This window comes from Taudactylus pleione, unplaced genomic scaffold, assembly GCF_031769625.1.
Source record: "Taudactylus pleione unplaced genomic scaffold, aTauple2 ptg000667l, whole genome shotgun sequence".
In the NCBI taxonomy this organism is placed as follows: domain Eukaryota; kingdom Metazoa; phylum Chordata; class Amphibia; order Anura; family Myobatrachidae; genus Taudactylus; species Taudactylus pleione.
In genome coordinates, this window is record NW_028285069.1 from 363724 (window position 1) to 388644 (window position 24921).

General features: G+C 42.8%; 1 pseudogene; it reads left to right on the top strand.

Moving 5' to 3' along the window:
- Window positions 1-1748: 1748 nt before the first annotated feature.
- On the top strand, window positions 1749-23512 carry LOC148478250 (uncharacterized; annotated as a pseudogene).
- Window positions 23513-24921: the final 1409 nt, after the last annotated feature.

The window sequence follows — 24921 nt, forward strand, 5'->3', positions numbered from 1 at the left end:
TTAAAAATGATTACAATATACAAAGAAGATGTTTATAAGTTATAAATATCTTCTTTGTATTAGTCTAATAACTTTTAAATCAAATCTCAGGAGTATGAGCCTCCCCTGTCTACCCTGACTGCACGTCCCTGCTGGATACACACCTAACAGATACATCTGCAGATCGAGTGATATATCTGCAGATAATGGTTGTTCATACACACTGAACCACCATCATGTCATCTGGCCGCGGGTCCTGTTGGCCGGGGGGTGCGCTGCCGCTCAGGCCCGCCAAGAGCCGCCCTGGGCCCGGGTAAAGGGGCGTGGCCTAATCGCGGGAGGCGTGGTCACGCCCTCCCAGGTGAAAAAGAAAAGTTTTGCAGCGGCGCTGCACGCTGGGGAGGGGGGTGCTGTGACCCCTCTCATATCCAGTGGGGGTGGGGCGACACAGGCATAGGAGACTACTGTAGATGTTTCTTAGCAGCCACGAGCAGTCTCCCAGTGCAGCCCAGCACACAGCAGCGGCTGCTGTAATGTCAGAGGGGGGAGAGCGGTGCCGGACCCGGCCCCCTCTTGCAGGCCCGGGCCCAGGTAATTAGTACCCGCTCCCCCCCCCTCTCGGCGCCCCTGCTGCAAGTGTATGGGCGGTCCATTGATCGTACATGCAGCACGATGGACAGATATATCTGCCATTGGCTGTGCAGCATAGCCTACGCGATATATGTCGTTCACAGACATATCGCTGGTACACACTGGCCGACAGGCACACAGTATAATGGCCGATCAATTGATCAGCCAATATATCTGCCAGTGTGTACCCAGCATTACATTTTTCTTGCTGACATGAAAATTTCAATCCATTTTTACTGGCTGTCAGCAAGTTTGGTAACGGTTGTCAGTCCTTGCTGTCAAAAGTCCCCATTGGCATTTGCCATAGATTTGGTTGTCCCCCAGATAGAAGTAAATGTCAGGGATGACTAAGTATGCAGACTCCATTACAGAATGGTGTGCACGGAAATATATATCCCCACAGCCGTATATAAAATGCCATCAGCACTGATAAATGAATTAAATCTTAGTATATAGACATTCTGTACATTTCCACATTCTGTCGACAAAATATACCACTCCCATTTTAATAGGCACTGGATCTAATTATTTTTTGTGCCTTGATGAGATCTGATCTGGGCCTCTCCTCGTTACTCCCACCCCATCTAAACAAATCCCTGTTACTGTCACGACTCTAGGAAGGTTGGCCGCCTGTGATGGAGCAGGCTCTGTGGGCTGGAACCGTGGTGGCAGTAACTGAGGAGGTTTCAGCTTTTCTTCATAAGAGAAATAAGATAGCATCCAGTTGTGATGAAGTATACGGGGTATATCCAGCTAGACTGTGGTGACTTTGGCTTGCGATGCGTGTGGGTCTTGAATACACAAAGATGCGTCGAACATCCAGACATGGATGGGAGGCGCAGATGTGCGTCTTTAGGTGCTTCAGGTTAGTACCCAGAGTAGCGTCTTTAGACAAAGGAGCGGAACACGGGATTGCATAGAAAATCCAAGGCATAAAGGTAACAGGAGCCAAATACTAGGACTTGAGAAGACGTTGTATAGGTACTGAATGAGCATCAAAGAAGGGTTTATACAGTATATGCAGTGCCTGTTGCTGATTGGTGACAGACTCCCAGCTGACTAGAGAACCAGGAATCACCGGTGGACCCTGGCTACAACAAGATGGCCGTGCCCATGAACTGAGGACTCCGCCGGCAACTATGGATGATGACGTCACACTGCACGAGGGACGCGTGGAGAGGAAGACCTGCGCCCTGGGGCTGGAGCGTTGCCGCGAACATGGACGGCGGCTGCCCAGGCCCACGAACTGGAGACCGGAGGTAAGTAACACTGCTGGCTGGGCTCTGTGTCGGGACCCGTTAACGGTGTTCCTGACAGGTACTTCATTGACATTGGGGGAGATGTTGCCCATAGCAACCTACTTAAAGGTATAATTTATCTAGTACATTCTCCCCCATTAACGAGTCTCCCAGCTATTTCCCTGAATTGAATGCTGGAAGCACTACACACACAATTGCTGTTAGGTTATGGCAGAGGTTCCCAAACGCGGTCCTCAATGCTCACCAACAGGTCATGTTTTAGAGATATCCATGGTTGGGCACAAGTGATTAAATTAAATTGACTGAGGTACTAGTTAAGTCACCTGTTCTCAACCATGGATATCTCTAAAACCTGAATTGTTGGGAAGCCTTGAGGACCGCTAAATCAAACGATTCATGCCCACTAGCTAGACCCACATGGGCGCAATTACTGCCTGACATTTACCAATGTTGGCTTGGAGTAACTTGCGGACCACCATAACGGAAATACGCTATGGGCGGGCGTTAAGTGGGTAAACCATATTGGGCAGGCAAACATCTAGGAGGAAGGTGGGCAATAATATTAGAGTCCTAAAGGGAGCAAATGCAAACCAACTGGAAAACGTGATTGAGTGGACCCATTGTCTGCACACACAGTGAAGGCGGACATTTTGTGGAAACCAATTATCAGTGGAATGCAGCCAATCAGTACACCAGGAACTAATGGCATCACTGAGTGCTTCGTGCCTACAATAAAGTCACTAGTTGCTAGTGAAAGAATAGGCTGAGTATTGGTTCGGCTCACAAAATGACGCATGTAGGTCATAGGTCCTTATAAGGACATAGGCCGGCTACACACTTGTACGACCGGCAAGCGTGCCGATGGAGGAGGCGATGTCCCTTCATTAATATGTACAGCCTCGCATGCGATATTGTGTGATTGGCCGTGCAGTACGGGCAATCACACGACATCGCATGCGACCCGCGGGTGTGCGCAGTCGGGCATACACACTGCAGGATAGGCCCGAATTTTCTTTCCGATTTGACCAAATCGTGCTGATATCGTGCAAGTGTGTACAAAGCCATACACACAAAAACAAATAATAATACAAAAAAAATATAAAATAGTAAAACCTAGCAGTTCACATTGATGATAGCACAATAAAATGTTACATTGTGCATATGAAGGCAATACCTCATAACCTTGAGAACGACCCTTCTAATTCTTTCCTCACTCTATTAATCACTTTAATCTTTTTAAATTCACTTTACGCCAGTCAATAACCGACTCTGTCACACCGCTGGCTTGTTTAGTGGCGCTATAATTATTTTACTGTTGTGCTCGTACATTTTTCCCCCCCCAAATGCCCTGCACCCATCTTATCAAGCTGAGACAGTTTTAAAGTCTACAAGCCGAGCTCTGATTTAACGATGTAGTTCCACCGTTTCATGATGTACTTACTACAAGGATAAATTGCAATGACAATTTCACTAGGATAATAAATCAAAGTTACATTTATTTTCATCCCACTGAACAGTTTTTACTGAACAGATGCGTATCTGCTTCTGGAATATACTCGTGGATGTGAAGAACTCTGCAGATTTTTAGAAGTACCAGTTTTTTTATTTTATTATAAATATATATTTTTTTAATACTGATAGCGTGTTTGTGTACATTTATAATGTACATTTATACTAATGGATGAGTAATGTACAGTCTACTTTTCAATTTTGTCACCTCTCTAGATTATTTTGTTAGCTGCCGAATGCACAAAGAACAGATCTCATGGGGCTCAAAGTTAATTTATTTTTACCGTAATACAATTAGCACATATAAAGATATATTTCATTAGCGTCGGAGCACATATTCGTTGTAATTCGGTCATCTCTTGCTAGTGTTGCGGCCGGGTGGGCGTAGAGCAAAATGTAGCCAATCAGGTTATCTGAATGATCACAGCAGGGCAGAATATTTCAGGAAATGAGTGAGCTGATCCTATAGGAAGCAGTAACCTGTCTCTTTGTCTGATTATGTGAGGGCAGGGCTGCATGTGACAAGGGAAATACTATCATTTGAAGAAGGAATGGATGGATGTAGTAAGCCACAGACCGAAAACTGGTCTCCCGGTTGGGATGTGAGGCTCCGGTCAAACCGATAAGTAGCGCTGCTTGATCTGGCTGTAAACAGTTTTTCGAAGTGGGGTGTCCAAGTGGTACAAAAATGAAAGTCTCACTCCAGTGGTGAACTGTGAGGATTTGAATCATAGACACAGCCAGAGCGCAATGGTATTCTTCAATCAAACCAATTGGTCCTGGACAGACTGTGGAAAATTGGCCTTCAGTGGTGAAACAAACACACTGCTGGTAATCACAAGTGGTTCTCTGGTGCTGGAGCCCATTACCAGCGTCCAGGATTTGAAACTGCCCCCGACCACCCGTAAATGTGTCTGTGTCCCAGAATGAACCTGTTCACAATGAGTGAGCATATGTAACTTGGATTAGGTTAGAATGCTCCTTTGTCTTCCCTGGGGCAAGCGCTAAATTGCAGAATCAAGCAAGTCTACATAGGTGCAAATGTGCCCGCTATCTGGGCATGAGCAGATCCATTCTGGCAACAAAATTATGCAAACTCGTGTAGTACTTACTAAGCATCAGCCCCTTAATGTAGTTTGGAGACTACAGCAAAAGCAAAAAATGCATTAAAATCTGTTAGTGTTTCTGGTGCATGGCTACATTCAACTGAACTAATAATAATAAAACACATTTATTTATTTTTATTAGAATTGAACAACGCTGGTACAATGTGTGACATTTTTATGGCAATTATAAAGACGTATAAGACACAAAAAACGCAATTTCAAAAGACAACCCAAAATCACTATAGCTAGAAACAGGGCAAATTAACAAAAGTCACTGTTAATAGAAACAGCTGTAATTTAGGCCTAATGTATACAATTATCGGGGCGATCCGACCGATATCAGTGTATCGCCCCGATAATTGTACTGTGTGTGCGGGTGACCGATGGTAAAATATCGATTGGTCATACCGGATCGCCCAGCAGGCCCGTCTGATGCGATATTTTGTAAGTTAAATGTCGCATCGGGCAGTATATGCTCAGCCGCAGCCAACAGGCAGACATTTGCCGTTCCTTCACGAGAAGGAACAGGGAAATGTCTCCTCCCAAGGGGCGGAGCGCAGATATCGGGGAGATATCTCTCAGTGTATGCCCAATCTGCAGGGTGTCAGGCTGCCAGATAAAATGACCGTCAGTCTGACCTCAGCATAACTCAGAGGTTCCCAACTCGGTCCTCAATGCACCCTAGCGGTCCAGGTTTTAAGGATTTCCATGCTTGGGCACAGGTGACTTAATTAGTATGTCAGTTTTTTTATTTAACCATCTGTGCTCAATCATGGATATCCTTAAAACCGGAACCGGTAGGGTGCATTGAGGACACCGATTAGAAAACTCTGACTTCCAATTCACAGACATGTTCCAAATATTTTACCAGCTCAGCTTCCAGTTGGCTGACTCCGACTTTTTCACCGCTGAGCAACGGATCTACAGTGATCTGCAGGACGTAACATTTGCGGCAGCCGACTGTTGTCCTCTGCTGCTGAGTGGCAGCGCTCTGGCTTACGTGAACGGTGCAGCATTTGCACACGCCAGTCATCACGGATGCCCTCGTTTGGCGTCCAGGAGAGTCCTCTCCCAGCTCAATGCTGTACCATTACGGATCTGGATAGTGAACGCTGATCCACGGTGTGCTCCGCTACGAGGGTTATCCAGCCGCACACATTTTGAATACAGTTATATGCCTTTAAATGTGGAATGTGAACCACGTTGTTAAGTTTTTTCTTTACATTTCATATTTGACGTGAAGCTTATTCATCATGCGCATGTAGTGCCCAAGTATCATATACAAAACTTGTTTTAATATAGGCACTTATTTACTATTGGTGCTCTTGAATGCACTTCATCCAGAATTGTTCATCTGGGACCTCATGATCTATTTTTGCATTTTTATAATTGACTTTTCATATGGATACACAATGTTGAGCGTGACCATCTGCCGCTGTCATTGATTTACAAACCTTCCTAAGTGTTGGATCAAGTCAGACTGCTTTTCATCAATTGTGGCCGTAGGGTTTTAAGCTTCTCATCTGTGATAACCCACTTTGGGCTTAACTCATTTTCTTTGTCCAGTCTTTCTATATATTGTTTAGGAAACATTTATGTTGTCATAATTCATTTTAGTGCATTCCCTATGGGACCAGACACGTTTATTGGTCATATCATTTTATATATTCTAATTTTTATATTATTTTCATGAGATGTTAAACTATATTTGGATATTTTAGCACTCCCAGTGTTTCTCTTTTATTTATTTTTCCAAGGGTTAGCCACCCCACAGCTCTAAGATCCTTTTAACACTAGACTATATATATAATACAGTATATTGAAATCTGTAATATATCTCTCTCAGGCCCTGATTCAGAGCCGGACGCTCTGACAGAGCGCTCGTTCTGAGTCAGGGCCGTCCTTCTGAATTTTAAGAGCGGCCTCCCGGCCGCTCATATAGCTGTGGATGACCACATCGGGCTTGCGATGAGACCCTTGTGGTAGGGTCTCGTTGCCGCAAGCCCCAGAGAGATTTCGGCTCTCACAGAGCCGAAATCTCTCCCACTGACATCACGAGTGATGTCAGTAGGGCCGCCCCCAAACGGAGGCTTTCACATGGGAACGCCTCCGTTTGGGCAGCCACTCCCCCGGCCCGCCCACCAAAGGGGGTGTGCTGTCACTCAACATCGACAGCACGCCCCCTTTGGTACGAGACCCGTATCGACGGTTTGCCCGTCGCTATCCGGGTCTCACGCATGCGCACGTGGAGCCGGCTCCGTCGTGCGCATGCGCACTGGGCCACCATCGACCAGCTTGCGAGCACATGGCGCTCGCGAGCGGGTCTGAATCAGGCCCTCAGTCTCTCTGGGGTCTATGTACTAATACTCGCGGTACTGCCGCGATTATTATGTATCTAACTGTGGATATTTTAAATTTTAATAAAAATATCCCGGCTATGTACTACGGAAAAATCGCAGGGACAGCAGTTGCGGTAACAGCTTTCCCCGTGATTTATATCCCCGGCATTAAGAAGTAGGGATGGTCATCGATTATTCTAAATCATCAATGGATTATGGCCGATGTTGAATATTTTTAAATCGATGGCTAAGAGCCGATGGTTGTTTGTTTTTTTTCTGGACGGGATTGGCGCTTAGCCTGGCCGTTGTTTTTTTGATTTGCCTGCGGCCCGTCGTTCTCCCCCACAATGGTGGCCATCGAGGGGTGCAAACCATTGATGGCTCACCATAGGTGGTTTGTGTGCCATCAATGGTTTACCACCATTGGACCCATCGATGGACACCCACCGATGGCCATCCTTTTTTATGAGAAGTTTTTCACAGAAGTGATAGACTTCCCTGGGGGAAGCTGACACTGCGGCTTCCGGAGACGACCGGGGGCTGCAGGGGAGAGAACGAAAGATCTCTCTCCTGCACCTGGAGCCCCCAAAGGCTTATAGTAGTTTACACTATCTGAAGATGGTCTAGACTACCGTGGCTAAACTCCGATAAGCTTAGCTTTTTGGAGTTTAGTACATAGGGGTCAGATCGTAGTTCCCATTGACAATAATGGGGACTGCGATCTGCAGCGCTAGTTAGCACTTTGCCAGAGATTCCCGTCAAATCTCCTGCATTGTGCTTTTAGTACATAGGAGCAATACATAAAATGATGAAGAAACTGCAGTCTCTGCATAATTTTATGTATCTATAAACAGCTTTATACATAGGCCCCTATATCTATATATATTATGAAATATAACCCATCCATGTATTTTCTCACCATGAATTCTAAACAAAGCAAATGAATTCCATACACATCATTGCAATATACACATCATTTATAAACAAGTACTCAAAATGTACATAGCAACTATTACACTGAATGATTTGCATAAAAGCAGTGTAGGATTATGCAACTGATAATATGCAATATAAATCTGTGTAAGATCAATGCAACATAATAATATGCAAAACGTGAAAGAATACTTACAGTCAGGTCCTAACAAGTGTATCTGCACCTGAATACACAAACAAACCGGTTTACCACTATGTAAATACAAAATCACAGGATTATAAATCAGTTCAGATTAGAAGTGTAATAGTTACCCGCCCCGGAGCTTCCAGCAAACAGCCGGCCACACCCTGAAATGGTGCAAAAACAACAGACACCCAGCGGTGGCGCAGAGCTCCCCCTACAGGTGAAACATACAATTACTTGTGCTCCAAATGCAAGATAGTTGATTGAAAAATAATAATAATAATAATAATGCTAAACCTGGGTATATGAGTATAGTGATTACAGTTTTGGACACTACAACACTATTAAAAACATCCAATAATTACCAAAATGCAGGCAAATGCATTAAAATGGCAAAATACTGAACTTGCATTGCAATATACAGTATGTACAGAATACAAAGAAATATAAATTAATAATATACCAATACCACATAGAGGTTAACATAAAAAGAAAAAAAGTTGCAGTACTCACCAGTTACAACCATGCAGAATAATATCAGCTTTATGCTCGACTAGCTCAGCATCGCCCTCTACAGTTTGCAGTAATAAGCAAATGGAACAAGGATATTTGGATATGGGAGACTCAACCTGTACATATCTCTGTTTATTTAATATATAACAGCTTTATAATGGGGTAAGGTGCAATGAGGGAGATTGTTAGACTCTTCAGGGAGTCAGGGAGATTGCTGCTATGTCAGGGAGTCTCTCTGACAATCAGGGAGAGTTGGCAAGTATGTGCTGTAGGTCACTTTGAAAAAAACTACTATAAACTGTCATATGCATATTCATAGCATAGCATAGAAAGCCCATTACATTTGTACTGATAGTATGATGGGGGCAGCAGACACCCAAATAAGGCAGAGGCATAAAAGCAGATATGACAGTATCAGCACACATACAATACTATATACAATACTATATACACATACAGTATTTCTTTGCAATAAACACACATAAATCTAGTTTAAAAAGTCCTTAATCGTACTACTGACATTGCAAAATATAATGTTTTCTCTTTTTTAGTTGCGGGATAAAATGACGGCATGCAAAAACTTTCATCTACCATTTTGTAAGTTCACCCCATTCATCTTTGACTCTTTATAAAGAAGAACAGTTGATCTCAGCATTGCAAGGAAACAACGCCGATTATTATTAGTAAATAGTGTTCATAGCTTGGAGACACTTCCTTTGTTCAGCACAAATAGCTACAGTAGTGACTTTGTAAATTGCTGTTGTCTAATATGGGTATATAATATTTTTCTTGTTGTTCAATTCCCATGACCTAATCTGCAAAATAACAATTTGTAGTGCATGCAAATTGTTTGCTTCAGTTGTGGCCAACAAACTGAGAATTGGAAAGTAATTTCCTACTGTAGCTGATTGTTGTATTAAAGTGACGTAAGCCAAACATGGATTGAAAGTAGGCATCATGATTAAAGTTTATTCAGAGTAAATCTGAAAATAATACATTACTGTTGACATGATTCATTACTTAGTCATCATATTCCTCTGTACGCATACATGGATTGACCAGTGACGTGCGGTGAGGATTATGGCTGGGGTGGCACACATGGAGATGGGTCTGAGTGCTGGGAGCCTGTTTCACCCCCTTCTCACTGTAACTCTCCCCTCACTACACTAAGCTACACATCCAAGGTGTCCATCAGTGCTCAAGGCATGCCCCCCATACTCAGAGGCATGCCTCTATTAACTCTCTTTCTGTGCAGCTTACTGCCCATGGTGTGGCCCCACCTCCAGCTTTGCAAGCAGTGTCTGACTATACAGAAGCGAGGCTAAGCTGTTGCTGCCTCATCTCTCGGTCTCCGTTCAGTCCCAGGGAGCTCCACAAACCTGGTGAGTGTTAACTATAAAAATTATTACAATAAACAAAGAAAATGTTTATAAGTTATTGTATTATTCTAATAATTTTTCTATCAAATCTCAGGAGTATGACCAGGTTGGCCTGCATGCACGTGCGATGGTTGATATCGATATCAACCATCCATGCCCGTGCATCGACCATCGTTTGGTCATTGGAGGGGTTTAAAAAAAGAATGATATAAATGAGCAAACTATATCGTTATCGTTTATATCGTTCTTTTAAGTTGGACCGTGTGTATGCACCATAAAAGTTTAGTTAAAATTGTTTTGGCTATAAAAAAAAAACTATTTGGGTCAATCAAAGTTCATAATACAGTATGGGGGTCATTCAGACCCACTCGCGAGCGGCAGTACGCTCGCAAGTGGGTCGAAGTTCCCCACTGCGCATGCGCACGACGGAGGGAGCTCCGTCGTGCGCATGCGCGAGACCCGACGAGCGAAGGACTTTCCTTCGCTCGGAGTGTCTCATCAAAGGGGGCGTGCTGTCGATGGTGGCTGACAGCACGCCCCCTTTGGTGGGCGTGCCGGGGGCGTGCTGTCAGTCAGGAACGCCTACCGTCTGAAGCCGGCCCCACTGACATCACTAGTGATGTCAGTGGGAGTGATTTTGGCTCTGATAGAGCCAAAATCACTCCTGGCCTTGCGGTTGAGAAACTCAACCGCAGGCTTTTACTCGCAGTTCCGATGGTCGCGATGGTCAAGACCATCGCGACCATCATTTTGCACGCTCGTATATGCTGTGGGTGGTGACCCACAGCTATACGAGCGTCCAGGAGGACGCTCCATATTAATGGAGGTGGGCCCTGATTCAGAGCGAGCGCTCTGGTCAGAGCGTCCGGCTCTGAATCAGGGCCTATGTTCCTAAGGAAACATAATGGACCTAGCAATACGCCTCATAATGCATGTTATGGAAGACCTCTGAATACATTTGTAACTTCTGTAAGTAGCTAGAAAACATGGCCCATAAGCAATCTATAAGAATGATGTATCCCTCCAAGGGATCATATAAGGAAATAATTAATAAAATAATACAATGTGTAATGGAAGCAAAGCTACATTTCTACTATTTTGCACACTAGAGTTATGGTATATTTTTAAGAATCAAATGTCATGTTCCCTAAGTGCAATTCCAAAAGTATAAGAAAAAGAAAAATAGACAAATTAAGTGTTTATTGTTTTTTTATCATATAAGGTTAAAGTGACAACTTAAAGGCCAAAAAATAAAAGAGAGAAAAACCTTGTTGTTTTTAGAAGACTGTACTTTCAGAAAATACCATTAGTCTTTTTACTCATCAGAACACGTACAAAAAGAAATGTAATAAAATGGACAAAAAAGTATTTTTTCTCCATCTTATAAACACCACAAATAAATACTTTGAGGTTTTTGTTTCACCAATAATCCACCTTGCTAAAATAGCAAACAGCAGTATTGTGTAGGTTTTGACTAAATAAATTTAAAACACAACAAGAGTATAGATCTTCTCTTTTTGTGTTTTATTTCTGTTTTGATTCAAGATATGTGTTATAACTATTTTTATTTAAGAAGCATTATATCTTTTTATCATATTAAAACCCATTTTATAATATGCTTTCTTTGTGTTCTTAAAGAGTTCACATGTCAAATAGGCTTGGTTCTTAAAACAGTAAATGTCTGCAGAGTATTGTTTGGCTTACAATACTTAATTTAGAATGTGATTGAATATTTGGGATAAGTCAGGCAGGGAGTAATTGAAGAGTTACTAACAGTGTCAGTATTTTGTGTGTAATACAGAGTGTGGGATAGAGTTTTGGCAGATTTAGACAGACCAGGTGGTTCTTATTGTGACAGTAGTACATTTCTACACTTTTTTTTTTTTTTTTTTAAGAAAAATGGCACAAAACAATACTGCATAATCACAGTTCAAAATGTTTGACTTTCCTTTTTTTTTGTACTAAAGTTTTTCTATTTTTGTCAGGTTAGCAATTACATAAACATAAACTAAACACCATCTGGGAGAGTGAATAGTGCATGGCAAATGAAAATTACATATCCAGTTTCCATAGACACATAGACAAGTTGACAGCATGCAAGGCAATAAATGCACTGCATTTTATTAAAACATGTTATGTGTTATATGTTCCAGGGACAGAATGGGTATGAACTGTATCTGTATCAGAGCTGGGACTACAGTACACCAGTAGGTTATGGGAAAACTGGTGTCTCTTATTTATTTATTTTGATTTATCTTCAGATAATGCCAGTGCACCATGCACTGGCAATAACAAGTGGTGACATCTCTGAATTCTTTCATTCTGTGTTTAAAGTTTTATGAATACAGTATTGTGCTGGAAAGAATGCTGTAGGGATGAAGGACAGCGGATTTCACACCAATATTCATTGCTATCACTGAAAGTTACCCCAATAGTGGGCTGTATGGCTGCCCAACTTGTGATAATGCTGAGAGCTGTCTCCTAGCTGTCACTATATATTAACATTTGATCCATGTTGAACATTACTTTGCCTTATAAGTTTGTGGGGCCAATAGGATGCTACAAGAAAAAGAAGGAAAAACTCTATTTGGTGAGCACTCTTATTTTAGAAATATTGATAAATTAATACATAACTTTTATTGAAAAACTATTCGATTAAAAATATATTATTACCGGCAGCTGTATATGATAACACAAATCAAATATGGTATGTCTCACATAGAAAATAGGTGAAAAAATACGAATAACCAAAAAGTATAAATACATGAAAAAGAGAAAATTTATTCAAAATGAAAAGATAGAGTCCTGATTAACAATTGTATACTATGATTGTGTGTAAATACAAAATCATATACATAAATCAATCCTTATGCATGTAAGGCCAGATGCACAATAAACGTAGCTTAAATATCAAAAAAATGTCACATAACATAATTAGATATATATCGAAACATAAAAGATAATGGCGAAATAAAAATAAAAAAAATATACATATATAGCCTCTATAGCATCATTGGAAAAAGTACCAGTTTGTATCTATAGTGCTCTCATTAATGTGAAATATCAGAATAGTCAAGGTAAAGATGCCGTTTCTCTAGATTCTACTTCTCCCTACTTGACCTCAAGTCATTGGTAGGGAGTGAGAGATCACCTGGGAACAGTTTGACCCTTAGAAACAACAGAATAACCGCAATGTTTCTCAATATTTCGCTTCTGCTGTTGGGGGTCTTACAAAGAGCATTGGACCCCCAATGAGAGAGTTACTCTGATTGAGATTGTCTTCAGTTAATAGAGAGGATACAAGAAAATATAAGAGTGTTATATATTAATAACTATTAAATTTATACAGAGATATACAATAATAGCTGCTGATTAGTGATTACCACAGGGCTAACAATAACATGTGCATATGTATAGGTGTCCTCTTGGTTAATTATTAGGAAAAATAATCTGTATGTCGAACATAAATCATAATAGACCAAAAATAATGAAAGAATATGAGCTTTAAAAATTAAATTGCCTATACAAGGTAATAAATAATTGCTCTCTTTATACATAAACAACCAATTGAGAATATTATGCTAGGTACCCTAGGCATATATTAATTTTAATATGTTATCAACATAAAAGACAGATAAGACAATGTTGAGGTATATTGTAATGTCATTAAATGATACGTTTTTAGTAATATCTGTGCAATTAGACACACAATTATACCATATAACCAAACAGATTTAAACATAAACACATATTAAAACCTGTGCAAAATTTCTACGATGAATCACCTACACATTGCATATGAAAGTATGGTAATATAAATGAGTATCAGATCAGGACCATTTAATCCTTTAATACAAATTTAGTGCCATTGTACATATAGGGTTAACATAATCAGCAATAGGTGCTCACACCCAAAAATACTATGGTAGGTCATAGAGCAAAAACCCGTATGAGTTCGTGTGAAAGAATCAAGTGTAAATAATACTGACCAAACAAATGTTTGATAAAAAGTGTGAAGAAAATACAAAGGGTACAAACTGGTAGTTGGAGTGTCATGTGCTGCGCACACACAGACACCCGTCCTGCCGACGCGCATTTTGCCGAATGGCTTGTTCACGGAGGAGACAGCTGCCTCCTCCGTGAACAAGCCATTCGGCAAAACGCGCTCATATTCTTTCATTATTTTTGGTCTATTATGATTTATGTTCGACATACAGATTATTTTTCCTAATAATTAACCAAGAGGACACCTATACATATGCACATGTTATTGTTAGCCCTGTGGTAATCACTAATCAGCAGCTATTATTGTATATCTCTGTATAAATTTAATAGTTATTAATATATAACACTCTTATATTTTCTTGTATCCTCTCTATTAACTGATGACAATCTCAATCAGAGTAACTCTCTCATTGGGGGTCCAATGCTCTTTGTAAGACCCCCAACAGCAGAAGCGAAATATTGAGAAACATTGCGGTTATTCTGTTGTTTCTAAGGGTCAAACTGTTCCCAGGTGATCTCTCACTCCCTACCGATGACTTGAGGTCAAGTAGGGAGAAGTAGAATCTAGAGAAACGGCATCTTTACCTTGACTATTCTGATATTTCACATTAATGAGAGCACTATAGATACAAACTGGTACTTTTTCCAATGATGCCATAGAGGCTATATATGTATATTATTTTTATTTTTATTTCGCCATTATCTTTTATGTTTCGATATATATCTAATTATGTTATGTGACATTTTTTTGATATTTAAGCTACGTTTATTGTGCATCTGGCCTTACATGCATAAGGATTGATTTATGTATATGACTTTGTATTTACACACAATCATAGTATACAATTGTTAATCAGGACACTATCTTTTCATTTTGAATAAATTTTCTCTTTTTCATGTCTTTATACTTTTTGGTTATTCGGATTTTTTCACCTATTTTCTATGTGAGACATATCATATTTGATTTGTGTTATCATATACAGCTGCCGGTAATAATATATTTTTAATCGAATAGTTTTTCAATAAAAGTTATGTATTCATTTATCAATATTTTCTAAAATAAGAGTGCTCACCAAATAGAGTTTTTCCTTCTTTTTCTTGTTTTGTCCTTGTTACCTAACTCTAGTGAGCACCACCACTGCATTGTGTATCTTTTTCTGGTTTCAGATATTTATTGATAGGATTAGTGGTATTAATAATTATTTTGTCATATACAGTCAGTGCGACGATATCCCATTTCCCTTTTCCCCATAGTTTTGTACGCCAATAGGATGCTCCCTGAAGTGTATGACTGTCACAAAATGGTCTCTGTATTGTATGAAGATCACTATTATACTCTATGTGTTGTTTTCCAGTCATGAGAATGCTCTCTGTATTGTATGATGGTCTCTGTGAAGTACTCTGTATTGTATAGCAGTGCTTAGAATGCTCTCTGGATTGTATGGTGATCACTGGGATGCTTTCTATATTGTATGTCTTCACCAGAATGCTTTCTGTATTGTATATCTATCAGTAGTATTGGGCAAATTATTATGCATAAAGCTGGCCACACACAAGGACGTTATCGTTCCAACCAGCCAACTAGTTGGCTGGTTGGAATGATACTCATCTAGTGTGTGGGAGCAAACGCTAATCAGCCGTTTGCTCCCACACACTGAAAAACTTCCAGAATCGGTCGTTCCAACTAGTTGGTGAAAATCACGTTTGATTTTCACCAACTATCATTCTAGTGTAGGGGGAACTCCCCCCCAACTGAACGATAAGTAGGCGGACACTGGCCGGCAGTGTCCACCTACTTCTTCACCGTGCACATTCCAGCTCGGAATCCTGCTCCGGGACCCTGTCAGAGGCAGTGAGGATAGGGGCTGTATGTATCAGTCCTGCTGCTGCACTTCAGTCAGGTGCCTTTGTCTGCCTAGCTACCTTCACCCCCGCGATCACGGCCCCACCCCTCCCCACAATCAATATGGGTTTAGGGTGGTGGAATACTTTAAAGAAAATGATCTAAATTTGATTTAAAATGCTCCTTTCTCGTTCCTACACACATAGCGATGTGCTCACGATCCAACCTGAGGCACGATTTCCCCTGAACTCTCCCCAGGCAGCTCCCCGGCAGTCGTGGTCCCGATTTGGAGTAAAAAATGTCCAATCTGACTTAGGATCTATCGTGCATCCAGTGCATCATGTCCCAGATTGCCAAATCTGTCCTACAGCACGGCAGATTTGAAGATGCGATGTACGACGAACGGGGACGCGCATCGGCATTGTGATCGTGAGTAGAAACTCACGATTTGGCCATATTTTACACAATTTGTCATCAGGATTCGTCAAAATCGAGCAAATAGTGTAAAAAAATTGCCTTGTGTGTACACACTGTTACATTTTGAATACCGTGCTTGACATTGTGCATTTCAATGTGTACAGCCAGCTGAGGGTACTTGAAGACACACCAGTAAATGGCTCCTCCTATAGCATTGTTGCTTGTTGTCTTTCTTTGTTCAACACTGAGGGGATATTGGGTGGGATGCAGGAAGGGAAGAAATGCGGTCAAATCCCCAAAATGCGGGTTTGTCCGCATTTCTCATATGCACCAAGTCCCGGAGTGTGCTTGGTTGCGGTGAGTAACGTCATCTTCCTGATGGCGTTACCCATAGAAGCCTATGGGCTTCTATCGGAAGAGTACTGATAGAGGGATCCAATCAGATCCCTCCCAGCACCCCCTGTGAAGCGTGCGTCCTTTTGCACATGCGCAGAAGGACTCCAGAGGGGCTTCTTGGTTATAGACCTGGAAGTCCCCGCATCACAAAGGGCTGCTCTTACCGACAGAGCGGTCCTTTGCGGTGATCGTCATGCATACCGGCTTTAGGAACGCCGGCATGCATTCTAAGACCAGTGGAATGCAACGCATCCTGTCTGTGATGCGTCATGCATCCCGCCCATTGTGTTGTTATTATGATGAGTCAATTTTGTGTTTTTGAAGTTTACCACTGCATAGTCTAAAGTGGTTCTACGAGTGCACTTGTATTCAAGACACGATGCTTGCAGAAAAAGGACGCTCACATTTGCCCACACCTGTATGGACTACTAGTCAAATGAGTGAAGCTATTCTGTACTGATCGCGCCCGCCCCCCCATGCAGCTGGCACTATACACATCCCCCTCATGCTGCTGGCACTGTGCGCATCCTCCTCCCCCCAGTGATTAAATCTGGCACTGTGCACCCCCTCCCCCTGCACCTCCGATCTTGCCCCCACCTCCTGTACAGATGGCACCTGCACCTCCGGTCTCCAGGTTACAGATGACATCCCACCTGCGATCGTAACCCCAACCACCCACCGCGCTCCCGATCATAGCACCCTCCCTCTCCCAGTGATTGTGGCGCACGTGGGAGCAGCAGTTGTCAGGACAGGGGGCTGTGTGTCCTGGCTCTAACGCCGGGCACTCTGAGCAATGCTGGCCCCTGTCCTGCTGCACAACGCCCGGACCCCGAGAGAGCAGCTATAAGAGCTACATGAAGGTGCTGACCCTGGGACCCCCTTGCAGTGCTGACCTGGGACTTAACTCCGTGGATCTAGTTGCCGGTGCATATATCCTATTTCATGTGCCCCTTATGCAGTGCCCACAGTGGTAGTGCCCCTTATGCAAATCCCACAGTAGTGGTAGTGCCCCTTATGCAGTGCCACAGTAGTTGTAGTGTCCCCAGTAGTGGTAGTGCCCCTTATGCAGTGCCCACAGTGGTAGTGCCCCTTATGCAGAGCCCACAGTAGTGGTGCCCCTTATGCAGAGCCACACTTATGCAGTGCCCCCAGGAGTGGTTCCCCTTTAGTGCCCCCTATGCAATGTCCCCATTAGTAATACCCCTGTAATAGTGCCCCCAATAGTAGTGCTCCTAGTAGTAATGCCCCCAATAGTAATGCCCCTCTTTAGTAATGCCCCCAGTAGTAATGTTCACTGAGTAATGCCCCCCGTAGTAATGTCCCCTATTGTGAAGCCGCTTACAGAACAAAAAAATCCAAAACTAATACTTACCTTAAGCCCCGCTCCCGATGCCATCTGGTCCACCTGGCTTCCCCACTTTAATCCCTGTATGTGTATATATATATATATATATATATATAATATATATATATATATATATATATATATATATACACATACAGGGATTAAAGTATATATATATATATATATACTACTCTCTAAGCGCTTCTAGCATTCTAGCAGTAGGAGTTGCAAAGTCTCAAGGAACTACAAGTCCCAGAATTTCTGTTTGAGAAAAACAAAGCCAACCAGTTTCCAAAGAATTTGGAGCTCCGCAGCTGGCTTCACTTACACTCAGACCTCCATAATCAGGCCGGAGTCTTCCCCTTTATAGATCCCGAATCCAACCAGCGGGTATCGTATTTTTCTAAAATAAAGCACGGGTGCGCCAATAGTGCATGAATCGATAAAATGTAATCAGCAAACCTTTAAAACAATTCTAAAACTCCATACCAAAAATGCTGATATCTACACCAGCTAGTATGCTGTCTAATCAAATTCACCTGTTTGAACAAAGCAAGACACATAGGCCCTCATTCAGAGTCGGTCGTAAGCGGCCGCTCGGTTGTACGCCTAATGATCGAGAATCAGAAAAAAAACAATCGCACGGCCGGGCGATCGCAACCAAAGTGACGCCCATACATGAACAAAGCACCTCCTCTAGCTAACGAGTGATAGCAGCTAACGATCGAGTCGATCATTGTCAGTCATTGTCAGTCGCTGTATGTTAATTTTCTTCTGATGGTTGCGGCCGCTTGTGTTGTGTGCAAATTACACCAAAAATTAACAGAAAACCGCATAGAAAAAGCCATCCGCATGAAATATATTTATTCTTATTATTCGCTAATGCAAACGCAACTGAATCAATTACAAGCCAATTAGCAGTGTTATTAGCAACAACAAACAATTATTAGCTGCTTGCATTGTGTGGCACAAAATAAAAACATCAAACATAACATCAGTCACATTCGATAGTACCGATTGTACTCTGAGTCTTGAGAGAGCACATACCCAACCTCAAGCTGTACGAGTAGCCAGGCCTCTGACCTGCTCGCAGAGTGACGTTTTACTAATTCCCGGCCTTCTATGTTGGTCGTAGCAGGTAATTTATGTACGCCCCGAAAACGCCCTGAAAACGGTGAGGAACGCCTGCGTTTTTAGACCACCACCCCCGTCAACACCCACAAACGGCCTTTCATGTCAATCAACTCTCGGAAGCCACTTCCTTCTCGTAAGACATATGATCTACAGCATTTTGGATCGCAAAGCCTCGTACGCACATGCGCACAACTAACCGTACGCATGCGTGGTTTGGAAACATCGGATGCGTACGACCGAGCGGCCGCTTACGACCGACTCTGAATGAGGTCCATAGTGAGGTTTAATTACTGCAGTGCTGAAAGTTTTTTCCCCTGTGTTGTGCCCCTGCATTGCTGGAAAAACAAAAAGCTGTGTTTTCTTTTTCTGTGTTAAACGAGAATTACAGTTGCATTGCTGGAAGAAAGAGATATATTTATTTGTGTAAACTGTCTGGAAATGGAGGAAGTTTTTGGCATTATAGTAAATTTGTTGGCCTCTCACCAAAAGACAGAGAAACAAATGTTACAGTTAGTGACCAAGTCAATCGGCACAACAGGTGCTGGCTGGGCATCTGAAGGAAATATCTGTCTCAGATGACCCAGAGGCGTACTTTGTATGATGTACATTTGGAAACACGCCTTTAGAAATCCTGCATTTACCACTGCAAACTATCATCACTGCACCATTGTAACTGTGTGCTCAACTCACTAGTCTGCTGATTATGGGGGTCATTCAGACCCAATCGCAAGCGGCAGTACGCTCGCAAGTGGGTCGATGGTCCCCACTGCGCATGCGCACGACGGAGGGAGCTCCGTCGTGCGCATGCGCGAGACCCGGACTGCGACAGCCAAGCTGTCGCTCCGGGTATCGCACCAAAGGGGGCGTGCTGTCGATGGTGACTGACAGCACGCCCCACTTGGTGGGCGCGCCGGGGGCGTGGCGGCCAGACGGAGGCGTTCCTACCATCTGAAGCCGGCCCCACTGACATCACTAGTGATGTCAGTGGGAGTGATTTTGGCTCTGATAGAGCCAAAATCACTCCAGGGCTTGTGGCTGGGAAACCCTTCCGCAGGGTTTCCGTCGCTAGTCCGATGGTCTTGACCATCGCGACCATCTTTTTGGACGCTCGTATATGCTGTGGGTGGTCACCCACAGCTATACGAGCGTCCAGGAGGACACTCCATTTTAATGGAGGAGGGCCCTGATTCAGAGCGAGCACTGGTCAGAGCGAGCGGCTCTGAATCAGGGCCTGTGTAATACCCCGCTATGCGTAGTATTACGCTGATACTGTGGATTGCGCTGACATGTATATGCATTACACAGGTAGGCTACAACTCCCAATAGTCTTTGCAACTGCTCAAGAGGTCAGGTGCACAATGTCACATGAGTGTGTCAGGTGGTAATGCAAGTAACAGTTGGAGGTGGCAGTTGATCAGGGCAGAGCTGAGGTAACCTCTAGGGAAGGAGGAGCTGCACTGCTGAAGTGCTGGCTGACAGAATGGCTGAGTGTGAGCGCTGCAGTGTGATGGAGACCAGAATTGTGTGAGGTGGAGATTCTGGAGGTACAGACCAGGTAGAGCTGGGATCTAAGACTGGCCACCCCTTCTTGCCAGAGAGGCATCCAGCTGTGTCCCTGCTGCTGACGGCACATCAAGGCAGACCCAGGGAGGTGGCTGCATAACTGGGGGCAGACCCTGGAGAGACACTAGTAAGAGTCCTGGCTTCCATAGACTGGCAGCCTGAAAGTGTTGCTGAGCTGAAAACAAGGAATCAGTGAGTACTGCTGAGATAGATAGTGCTGAGCTCCAGCTGTACCTCAGGAGAGGGTTATACCTATACAGAGCAGCACAGACAGTGGCAGCCCTCACTTTCTGTGTACAATGAAATCTGCATTACCAGACTATCACAGGAGGACAATCCCTAAAGTCACCCATACTCACCAGAATATAATTACAAAGGAGTCCACATAACTCGGGTAGTAGATTTCTTATATATGTGCACCAACATTTAAAACTGGCCAGGGGACATTCTTAGATAGTTATAATTATTTTTTGTGTGGGTACATTGCCTATATCTTATACGTTAACTATTAGTACAGCAAAATAATTTACAGTATGGTTGTCAATTTAGTAACTGGAAGTAGTAATTCCTGAAAATTGGTGATGTGATATAAATGTAAAGTATTGCATAAATATATTATATTGTGCTATATATTGTGATACATATTTAAGTGTTGTTGCTAACTGTGTGCTTGAGGAGAAGAGTTGTTGAAGAGTTCCAACTTAGTAAAGTGAACACTATTTTATTTATCGTGTCATTTATTATGTTGTTGTTTGGGAACCACCTGCCTCTCTGCTGTGGCGTGGAAAACTAGAAGAAACAGGTACGACTAGAACGGTGAGAAATTACTCATCAATAGATGCTACTTTGGGGTATCACATTTTTGGCGTCTGCGAACAGGATCAACTACAGAGTCAAAAGCAGGTGGCTCCCTTCCATGTAAATACAAGATGTTACAGTCAGAGCAACAACCCTTCACTGCATCAGTTGGTCCAGGAGATGGACCCAGTCAAGGAACTCCTTCCATAGCAACCACTTCACCTATAACCATGCCTTATTACTTTGGAGCTCCTTGGTTGCCGAGTTATTCAGGAGATTCTCACATACCTGAAACAGGAGACCTTCCAGAGTTCAAATGTAAAATGCGGTCATTGTTCTGCTTATATTGCTTGACGGAGCCTCAGAAAATAGAAGTACTTCTTGGACAATTGAGTGGCCTTGCTCTAAGAGAGGTAAATTCTTGGCCGAGTAGTGAGAGGAGCACGGTTGAGCAAATTCTGGATCGGCTAACCACTATCTTTGAAACATAATCAATTTCGGAATTAAAAATGAATTTTTATGCCAGAAAACAGAGACATGGGGAATCAATACGAGATTTTGCCCTTGGGCTTCAGGAAGCCTTGAAAGCCATTCATCAGGCAGATGAAGATGAGGTCCGGCAAGCCGACAAGACTCTGATAGAACAATTTATTGAAGGCATCAGGGGAGAAACAATAAAAACCCAATTGCGACTTCTTCGGCTGCAAGCCCCACATGATTCATTTTTAGACTTTAAAGAAATGGCTATCCAGTTAATAGGCCCTAACAATGTCTTGGAACACCAATCTCGAGAGTCTTTTCCAGTCACAGTAACTCAGGGAATCCAGCAGGGTTTCCCAGATCTAATTGAGGTATTAAGTAGCCACTTAGCGGATTTTACTAAAGAATTGCGAGCTTGGAAAAAAGAGAATTGGGAAAACCGGAGGAGCGAGCAAAGGTCTTTTAGAAGTAATCGGAGGAACTCACCAAGGATGAAAAGGCAGCAAAAAGATCAATTCAATCCACAGCAAAGACCATTTTATCATGGATGTCATAGAAGCAGGCACATAGAACGACAGTGGCCTCAAGGGGATTTAAAATACAAAGCCCTGAGGCTGAGGACCAGCCCTCAGGAAGAAGAGAGAATAGATCCACCTTTGGAAGAACAACAACCCAAAAATGCAGGTCAAAATACAGTATTGCAGAACCAGGTTAAAGTGGTCAGCGTGCCACATGCTAGCAATGTTCCACGAACGAGCACAAGGAAAATTTTGGGTAAAGTTGTGTGGTTCAGTGTACAACGTGGGTATGGCTTCATAAACCGAGCAGACACTAAAGAAGATGTATTTGTACACTATATTGCAGTTAAGAAGAACAACCCCAGGAAGTACCTCCGCAGTGTGGGAGATGGAGAGATAGTTGAGTTCGATGTGGTGATTCGAGAGAAGGGTGTCAGAGCTGCTAATGTAACTGGTCCTGGTGGTGTTCCAGTCCAAGGCAGCAAATATGCAGTAAATCGCAATCATTATTGGCGTTACCCACGTTTCAGAGGTCCTCCACATAACTATCAATACAATGCATATAAAGAGAGACCAGAAGAAGTTGAAAGTGTGGCAAAGGGAGAGAATGCTAATCCACAATGGCCATACCAGAGGCATCACTACCCACTATGCTATACAAGAAGACCATATAAACACAAACAACAATATCCCGATGTTCCAGAGCAAAGTGAATTGTTGGGAAGAACAGTTGGGCAAAATGTAGAGGAACATGGTAAAGTGATGAAGCAGAGTCTACAGAGAATTGTCCAACCACAACCTCCTTCAGAGCCATTATGTCAGATTAAACCCAGGATGGATGACACCCATTATAGAATGGCCCACCATAATCAACCAGATATGTGTGCTGCTAATTGTAGAGAAGACACTGAAAGTGCTATCGACTCAGCCACATCGGAGAGGTTGGGGTCCCCTGAACCAAATTGCCTAGATTCTATTATACAGAAGAGTGAATCTATTATTCTTGAGGAACCATATATTTCAAACAAAGAGCCCTTAATGTCTGTTCCATCAGAGTATAAATTCCCAGACCATGAATATACGGAAATATGTTCCAGTGAGATAGCATTCATTTTGCAGGGGTTTTTGGGAAAGTCGGGAAAGAGGAACAAAGGTACTAGGCTTATTCAGTATACACACTAGCCTGTAAACATTTGTCTTTAGAAGTTAATATTTTTACAAAAATAAGATGTAAATAGTTTTACTTGTAAGAAAAAAAAATGTAAAAGACTGTTGCACGTGCATGGTGGTATTTATATGTTGAAATCTATATGTTGCAGCGTGAGGACACGCCTGTTTTCAGCGGGGAAGTATGTAATACCCCGCTATGCGTAGTATTACGCTGATACTGTGGATTGTGCTGACATGTATATGCATTACACAGGTAGGCTACAACTCCCAGCAGTCTTTGCAACTGCTCAAGAGGTCAGGTGCACAATGTCACATGAGTGTGTCAGGTGGTAATGCAAGTAACAGTTGGAGGTGGCAGTTGATCAGGGCAGAGCTGAGGTAACCTCTAGGGAAGGAGGAGCTGCACTGCTGAAGTGCTGGCTGACAGAATGGCTGAGTGTGAGCGCTGCAGTGTGATGGAGACCAGAATTGTGTGAGGTGGAGATTCTGGAGGTACAGACCAGGTAGAGCTGGGATCTAAGACTGGCCACTCCTTCTTGCCAGAGAGGCATCCAGCTGTGTCCCTGCTGCTGACGGCACATCAAGGCAGACCCAGGGAGGTGGCTGCATAACTGGGGGCAGACCCTGGAGAGACACTAATAAGAGTCCTGGCTTCCATAGACTGGCAGCCTGAAAGTGTTGCTGAGCTGAAAACAAGGAATCAGTGAGTACTGCTGAGATAGATAGTGCTGAGCTCCAGCTGTACCTCAGGAGAGGGTTATACCTATACAGAGCAGCACAGACAGTGGCAGCCCTCACTTTCTGTGTACAATGAAATCTGCATTACCAGACTATCACAGGAGGACAATCCCTAAAGTCACCCATACTCACCAGAATATAATTACAAAGGAGTCCACATAACTCGGGTAGTAGATTTCTTATATATGTGCACCAACGTTTAAAACTGGCCAGGGGACATTCTTAGATAGTTATAATTATTTTTTGTGTGGGTACATTGCCTATATCTTATACGTTAACTATTAGTACAGCAAAATAATTTACAGTATGGTTGTCAATTTAGTAACTGGAAGTAGTAATTCCTGAAAATTGGTGATGTGATATAAATGTAAAGTATTGCATAAATATATTATATTGTGCTATATATTGTGATACATATTTAAGTGTTGTTGCTAACTGTGTGCTTGAGGAGAAGAGTTGTTGAAGAGTTCCAACTTAGTAAAGTGAACACTATTTTATTTATCGTGTCATTTATTATGTTGTTGTTTGGGAACCACCTGCCTCTCTGCTGTGGCGTGGAAAACTAGAAGAAACAGGTACGACTAGAACGGTGAGAAATTACTCATCAATAGATGCTACTTTGGGGTATCACATTTTTGGCGTCTGCGAACAGGATCAACTACAGAGTCAAAAGCAGGTGGCTC